This window comes from Saccostrea cucullata, unplaced genomic scaffold (genome assembly GCF_032062105.1).
Source record: "Saccostrea cucullata isolate Sc308-1 unplaced genomic scaffold, CSIRO_AGI_Scuc_v1 ctg3002, whole genome shotgun sequence".
Taxonomy (NCBI): Eukaryota; Metazoa; Mollusca; class Bivalvia; order Ostreida; family Ostreidae; genus Saccostrea; species Saccostrea cuccullata.
Genome location: NW_026919969.1, coordinates 23,890 through 32,182, shown reverse-complemented (window position 1 = coordinate 32,182; position 8,293 = coordinate 23,890).

Below are 8,293 nucleotides of genomic sequence, written 5' to 3'. Positions count from 1 at the left end.
CGTGCACGTGCAACATGTGTAATGAACGATTTAATTGATATAGGCTTAACTTTTTTAATTTTTTATGAAATGCTTTGAAACTTATAATATAAGGATATATTAGTAGCATAGACAATATGACAAGGTCAAAATAGCAAGATCTCACGCGCATGCACGTGCGCTTTGCTCTGATTGGCTGAAACTAAAGTCTCAATATCTTTCTTGTTTTTTGACGAAATCCTTTGAAATTTTGAAAATAGCCATGCATTAGAATATCCTACAACATGATATATAGCAATTGTCATGAAAACACGTGCATGCACATGCGCTGCAATCTGATTGGCTAATACTTTAAATAGCTATAACTCCCTTGATTTTCAACCAAACAGGATGGGATTCGAAACTTAGATAGATATACTGGACTGCTACAAGAAAATATGGTCACCATGCACATGCATACACGGGCATGTACGTGTGCTGCAATCTGATTGGCTGAAACTTTAAACAGCTATAACTCCCTTGGTTTTCAACCAAACGGGGTTGGATTTAGAACATAGATAGATGTAACAGACATCTACAAGAAGGTATGGTCACCATGCTCATGTATGCATGTGCGTGCACGTGAAATGAGCAAAATAAAAAAAAAACCACTTGAATGAGCGTATCTTTTTAATACTTTTGGATTAAATACTTTAATATTAAGTATATTAAAATATATAGATTGTGTAGACAAGATGATATGGTCATTACGCACATGCATTCACATGCGCACGCGTGCAATGCTAAAATTTGAATGAACTTTCTACACTTCATGGTAAACGTTTTTAAGTCTCAAATGCATCGAGTTTGTCTTATTTAATGAAGCTTCCAGGGAATATGGCACCAAAAGGGAGTTGGGGAGCGTTTGGGGAACATCTGTAACGGTCCCCGTTACAAATAGCACTAGTTATTATTATTATTATTATTTTTCTTCTTCTTCTTCCTGGAACTTTTTTGTCCGGGAATGATCTTGTAAGCTGTTCGTCCGATGTAGGTAAAACCTTTTTAGGGTTAGTAGACATGTTATGTAGATTTGCGGAATCAAGGTCATTTTGCGCGCACGTGCTTGCAAGAGCGTGCACGTGCAACACGTGAAATAACCAATATAATAGATATAGCAACAACTGTTCTATTTTTAAATGAAATGCTTTGAAACTCATAATGTGAGGATATATTAGTACTATTGACATGACGACATGGTGAAAATAGCAAGATCTCACGCGCATGCACGTGCACTTCGCTCTGATTGGCTGCAACTAAAGTCTCAATATCTTTCTTGTTTTTTGACGAAATCCTTTGAAATTTTGAACATAGCCATGCATTAGGATATCCTACAACATGAAATAAAGCAATTATCATGAAAACACGTGCATGCACGTGCGCTGCAATCTGATTGGCTGAAACTTTAAACAGCTATAACTCCCTTGGTTTTCAACCAAACAGGATGGGATTTGGAACATAGATAGATATAATGGACTTCTACAAGTAGGTATGGTCACCATGCACATGCATACACGTGCGTGTACATGTGCTGCAATCTGATTGGCTGAAACTTTAAACAGCTATAACTCCCTTAGTTTTCACCCAAACGGGGTGGAATTTAGAACATAGATAGATGTAATGGACTTCTAAAAGAAGGTATGGTCACCATGCTCATGTATGCACGTGCGTGCACGTGAAATGAGTAAAATGAAACATACACTTGAATGAGCGTATTTTTTAAAAATAATTTTGGATTAAATACTTTAATATTCAGTATATTAAAAATATAGATTGTGTAGACAAGATGATATGGTCATGACGCAAATGCATTCACATGTGCACGCGTGCAATGCTAAAGTTTAAATGATTTTTGTACACACCTTTATAATGTTGTTCAAATCTCAGATGCATAGAGGTTGTCTTATTTAATGAAGCTTACAGGGAATATGGCACCAAAAGGGAGTTGGGGAGCGTTTGGGGAACATCTGTAACTGTCCCCGTTACAATTAGCACTAGTTATGTGTTTGATGTAGTCAATATTGGTGTTAATATTAATGTGAAATATTATGGGTCATCGTTGATGAAATAATTGAACGAAGTGGTCAGTATTCCTTATTGGTATCTAAATAATTAAACGTATTGGGAAATGACTTGATAACATAACGGACCACAATCAAAATTGTAATTGAACACTTGATTAAATCTCCAAGTAAATCGATCGAAGCAATTTCATAAATGTACAGAAACTTTCCAATAATTAATCCCAGGATCTGACGATTGGAAATATGAAGATATATATATTCGGAGACTGGACGGGCGGAGGACAGATCTAGAGAGAAACAAGAAATTAAGACAAACGTTACACACGTACCACTATACGAACTTTTTGCCCCCCCCCCCCCCCCCCCCCCCCTGTACTAGTCTGGCTTCCAGTGGATATACCAAGTACTAACTCTGATATAAAAACTGTAACTGTGCTGAAAACTTTGTTTTAACTGTATATGCATCACGTCTATATTGTGCAACGGTGACATAATGAATATATTTATATATAACCGTATCCAAAGTCGTTGTGTTATAAAGTTAACGGATTGAATAAAAAATTGCGTAATAATGTTAAACAATAACGAACAAGTATACTTCGATAAGAAAAACTAATTTTATTCATTATTACATATCCTTAGGGATGCTGTAACCTTAAAATCTTTAAAATTGTAATAAGCAACTTTTTAAGAATAAATATTTATCTTTGGTAAAACTATTTTTTTTATTCAACTTTACTCTATGTCAAAAAAGCAGCTAATTACGGTACCGTATTTCCACATTTTTTACCACATGCTTATATATAGATGACGTTGACTACTCTTTCATCAAAGTCCCTGAGTTATAAAGCAATACTAGTATACTTTAATAAAAACTTTTAAAATATTGTGCTGAGGAACAACATCCTTGATTCCAGTCTAATAACGATGGATAAATAATTAAATGAGCGTTAGCTGAAATGCACGGCATCCTCAGTTCTGTGAAATGTCGACAAAAACTAGAACACGAAATAAAATGTACGAAAATATTTTGAAGATATAAATTCAGGATATAAAAAAAAGGTAGAAAACTTACACCTTTGGAAATTTCTTTGACTAGGAAGAAGTAACATCTAATCAGAATATGATAATTAGCTAATGAACATATGCCTTTTTTAAATGCCCAGAAGGCTGAAGTCATTTTGTACGGCATATGATTTAGTTGATAGTTTACAAATATCGTCTTTAGTCAGCAAATCATCCAATTACCTAGACTTGTAGCAGATTGCATAGTGTATTTTTTTTTAGATAATTAAACTGATTTGAATTAAATTATTGTCGTTGAAATTTAAGTTACAGTAATTTTTTATTCGAATTAAAATTTTCCACCTGAACAGGGCATACGATCACTATTGCTATCCTGGAATGTTCATTTGCAAACAAACCTTATTTCAATTAAAATCACTTTGAGAAGAAGCACGTTTTACTAATATTTTAAATATACTTTATTTATATAAAGCTGAGTATTTAAAAAAAGTTACAGCCCAGTTCTTAAAGTGTTACTCTGGTAATTACAAAGATATTCCTTGATTATTATTCGATTTTCTATCATGAACTGTAAAAAGTAAGATCATTTTACTTAAAGATTTCAATCAAATTGCACTATTCTAAAAGTCTTTTTTGACATGGTCATATAGTGTCGCAGGCAAACCAACCTACGGTTATAGGAAATACACTAAATTTCTATCCCATCAAACGACGAGTTAATTGCCTGACGTCACGGGTCAGGCACTACTAAAAATCAATATTTCCTAGGTGCAAAGCTAAAACCCGAGTCACATTTCCAAAAACGACCAACGGCCGACGGGTTTTGGAGCAAAAATGGGATTCTTCGGGTGACAGTCGTCAGTTCATCGGCCGTTGTCTTGGCCGATTTTGACCTATTATTTTGTCGGCCGATCAATATTGTGTCCATCGGTCCAAGTTATAATTTTTCAAGCGTCGGTGGCCGATTTCTTCAACTGCAGTTATCCGTTGACCAACCTTCGATCATCGTCCGACCATCGGCGGTCAGTTTATTAAGTCGGTCGTCCGTTGTTGGACAATATGAGTGTTGAAAATTTCGGTCGACTGTTAAATTCAAACCGTAGCTCAGAGCTCGATGATCGAGCGACGATTGACCGACTTGTGAATATTTAACCTTTTAAGGATACATAGCACAAACAAAATTTTTATGCGTGGATTGATATAAATTTTTTGAACGGAAATAACATAAATAATTAATCCGTAAGATATAAAGAAATTTTAAGTATTCTTTGCTGCTTAGATATGCACCATTTGTCGTTTTTATGCAATTCCATATAAATTTAGCACACATTTTCCACATTAAGTCACAATTTTATAAAATTCTGCTACTTTGCTTTGTAATCTAAATATAGATCTATGAAAAAATATTGCTGATTTCTATAAAAGAAAGATTTTTTGTGTTATTTATCCAAGTCATCGGTGTCCCTTGGAAATAATGTGACTACTCCGTGTCGCCCGATACTGTGTCGGCCGATCCTGTTCTTTCAGCCGAGAAGACCAGAAAAATTTAGTCGTCTGACCATCGGTTTAAATGTGACCTAGGTCACCCCTACTAATGTTATTGTGATTTAATTTCATGACACGTGGTTTAGGTTGATTTATTCAAAGGTTATAGGGTAGAACCGGTTTTATAAATAAAATTGGCAGTAAACATGATATTGCTATAGCCTGTTTCTTTTGAAAACATGTCCTGTAATAAATGTTTATAGACCTTTCTGAAAGACTTTCACGATTTTCAACAGAAAAAGGGTGGCTAAAGGAGGGGGTATTAAAATAACAATATATCTTATACTTTTCGGAGAAAATTTGAGCTCACTAGTGACCAAATCGCTGGTAAAAAATGTGCATTATCATCAACACTGACAAACCTTTGTTTGCCTTATATGGCTATTGTTATAAATGCGCACAGAGGATCTCACCACGAGCAACTGACCAATGAATGAATAGCAACATTTACGCCAAATACTTGTTTACATTTTACTTCGAACACGTAGTCAATCTACGATCATGTTAATGGACTGCAAAAAAAATGTTCTTACGAACAAAATACAAAGAAAAGAAACTATGAAAGATGTTACGGGCGTTTTTTATTTATTGTTAAATAGAAAAAAATGTTTAATTAATAAAATCTAGTTTGTGTCTAGTTCAGAACACCAGGACTTCAAGGGTAAGGAAAACGAGCAGCATCTCTTATGCATTTAAATGGACAAAACTTTGTTTACGTTCGTGATCATGTGTTCGGCCAGGGAATTCACCTGGCAATTGTATTCATCGATAGTACAACAAAGGAATTAATACAGACGCAAATCGCTTTTGCAGACTTCCGCTGTTTATTTAACAGCGGAATTTTTTGTCATTATGAGCATGAAAATAATATTTTTAAAAATGCTTTTCATTTAACATAAGATTTTCCCTTTTTCAAGCGTAAAATTCCTGTAGTATTCGTAGTAACCCATAATGCAATACTCATTCAGCTGATTGGTCAGTTAAATTCATGCTGGTACCTCATTTGCTAATCTGACGCCAAAACACATAGTCCCAGTTTCCATGCAAAAATATTTGTCCAAAACATAAATTTTAATTCATGACTGCAGAAAATTGTATAATAGATAAAACTTATTTAAGTTTGAATGAATGTAAAAGAGATCGATTGATTGAAGTACATTTCTACAGACATTATCAGCTCATTCTAGGGTGGTGAAAACTGAAACGCAACATAACTTTTCTGTTTACCATGCCTCCACGTGCTAGTCACTTCCTAGCCACATTTCCGTGAATAATTTACCCTATCTCGCTGAAGTCTCGCTAACTCTCGCCAGAGCCACTGCCAGAGCTACTCTGAACTCATCGGGTTTTATAATTTGCAGAACACCGAAAAATAAAAGGTTCCGAACACATTAGTAGGGGTGTAGGTATAAGAGGTCACAGTTAGCCAGCAAAATTTTGTGCATGCTGATTATCATCGGATTTTGATACCTGCGTTTCAACAAAAACAGATAGAAGAAAAATAACCGTATCACTGATAAAATATACACATGTATTGATGCATTTATTTCCGTTAGTTTTTTGCATGCAGCTGTTTATTTCATGCGAGATCCTATACGGACATGTCCGTTTGACCTTTTTTCTGCGTTTCTGGATTACTCCCTTTGTCTTTTAGGTAAGGGGTGACACAATCATTTCGCGCCAAAAGGTCACATTGAGGTTTTGGCGCCCTTTTCCTGGACTATTCTACTGAATTGAAATGAAAACTGAATGAATTATATTAAGTGTGTTTTTTTGGTGGGGATCTTACTCGAGCTTTGAAAAAAAAAAAACACATTTCGGTGATATTGCGAAGTGAGTTAAAAGTTACATCATTTAAAGAAATAAAAACGAATCGAAAAAAAAAAAACTTCTTAAAAGAATGAACTGGCCAAATATACATCTAATCATAACACCCCTCCCCCTACAGGGGTTTCCTTCTAAAAAAAATAGAATGTAGACTTCGGAAAGTGCCTCCTCTTATTTCAGGATGGAGGGAGTTTTTTTAATTCTTTGCTCTTACAAATACTTTTTATGTGGACCCCCCTCCCCCATCTCTGGGGAAAACTTCCTGAATCCGCGCCTGTCGCTATTCATATATCACCGTTAAATTTGTTGGGTCATCATTATGCATAACGGGCTTTATTTATCCCACCTTTCCAACAATCGTTGATGCCCTGGTATACCCATGAAACTAGTAAACATATTCAGAATGTCAGTCATAACCGTTACGATTCCCAGTTTCTTGTAGTTATCATATGTTTAAGCTGTTTTCTTCATAGCCTATACTGTATGCAGATGAATCTAATTTATGTAACCTTTTAATGATAATTTTGCAAGCACTCTGTCTGGGAGATGTTCTTTTACTAGTCTCTTAAACCCCAACCCCGCCATAAGCGTTTGATATGCCGTAATCGAACGATTTATTAATCGGATACATAGATTTTCTCCATTGACAGCTTTGGAGGAGGTTTTGGAGCTGCTTTTCTGTTTCGCCTTATCTGATTGGTTAATTGTAATACAGTTTAAATATCTAACCAATCAGATAAGGCGAAACTTGTAATAAGCAACTTTTTAGACATAGAGTAAAGTTGAACAAAAAGAATAGTTTTACGAAAGATAAATTTTTATTCTTAAAAAGTTGCTTATTACAACAGAAAAGCAGCTCCAAAACCTCCTCCAAAGCTGTCAATGGAGAAAATCTATGTATCCGATTAATAAATCGTTCGATTACGGCATATCAAACGCTTATGGCGGGGTTGGGGTTTAAGAGACTAGTAAAAGAACATCTCTCAGACAGGGTGCTTGCAAAATTATGATAGGTAACACTGTTATTACCTTAGAAATTTGTCTCGAAGTGGGGAACCCCCGTTTGTTTACAACTTTTGTTTCTTACCTTGTGTATTTTTATTATACCGAATAGGGCCATTCTTTAAACGTTAGAAAAATTACAATCTGCTTGCATATAACGACATATAGATGTGTTTGACGGGGAAATTTTACATTTTCGAGGTATTATACTTTCTTACATTTTTTTTTAAAGGGGGTATTACTAGTATCCATACTTCAGGTGCCTGTGTTAAAGATAACAGTGTTTTTGTCAAAAGGCTTAAGTAAAAATGTATTTACAAATATATCAACAGAAACCTAACATTTCTACGGTACTGAAAATAATCATCCTCAGTGTAATTTCACATTTTTCGTCTTCTACCACTGAACACGGAGGGGACTATATAGGTTTCTCTTGAGTCTTTGGATGTCTGTTTAGCTTTCTGTCTGTTCGTCAGTCGATAAGTCCCTTTGTTTGTCAGTCTGTCCCACTCGATTTTCTGCTCTTTCTCTAAAAGCTTGCAGATATTGAGCTGATATTTGTTTTGTATGTTTACATGTATATTGATGAAATACAATTTAAGTTTGATTTTCGTTCAGCTTCCTTGATTTTTGAATTTTATGGATCCAGATCAATTAAACTCATTACTACATGTATCCATTTGTATTGACGACATCAAAACTAAAATTATCAAGATGTAAGACTTTGTTCTCTATTATACAATTATTTAATGCCTGAGCAGTGAATAGACCAAAATATTTTTCCCGAGGTGTAGGGAACAGCTCAGTGTGTTCTTTTAATTGCTTTTAATCTTATAATTGTTTTATTACCT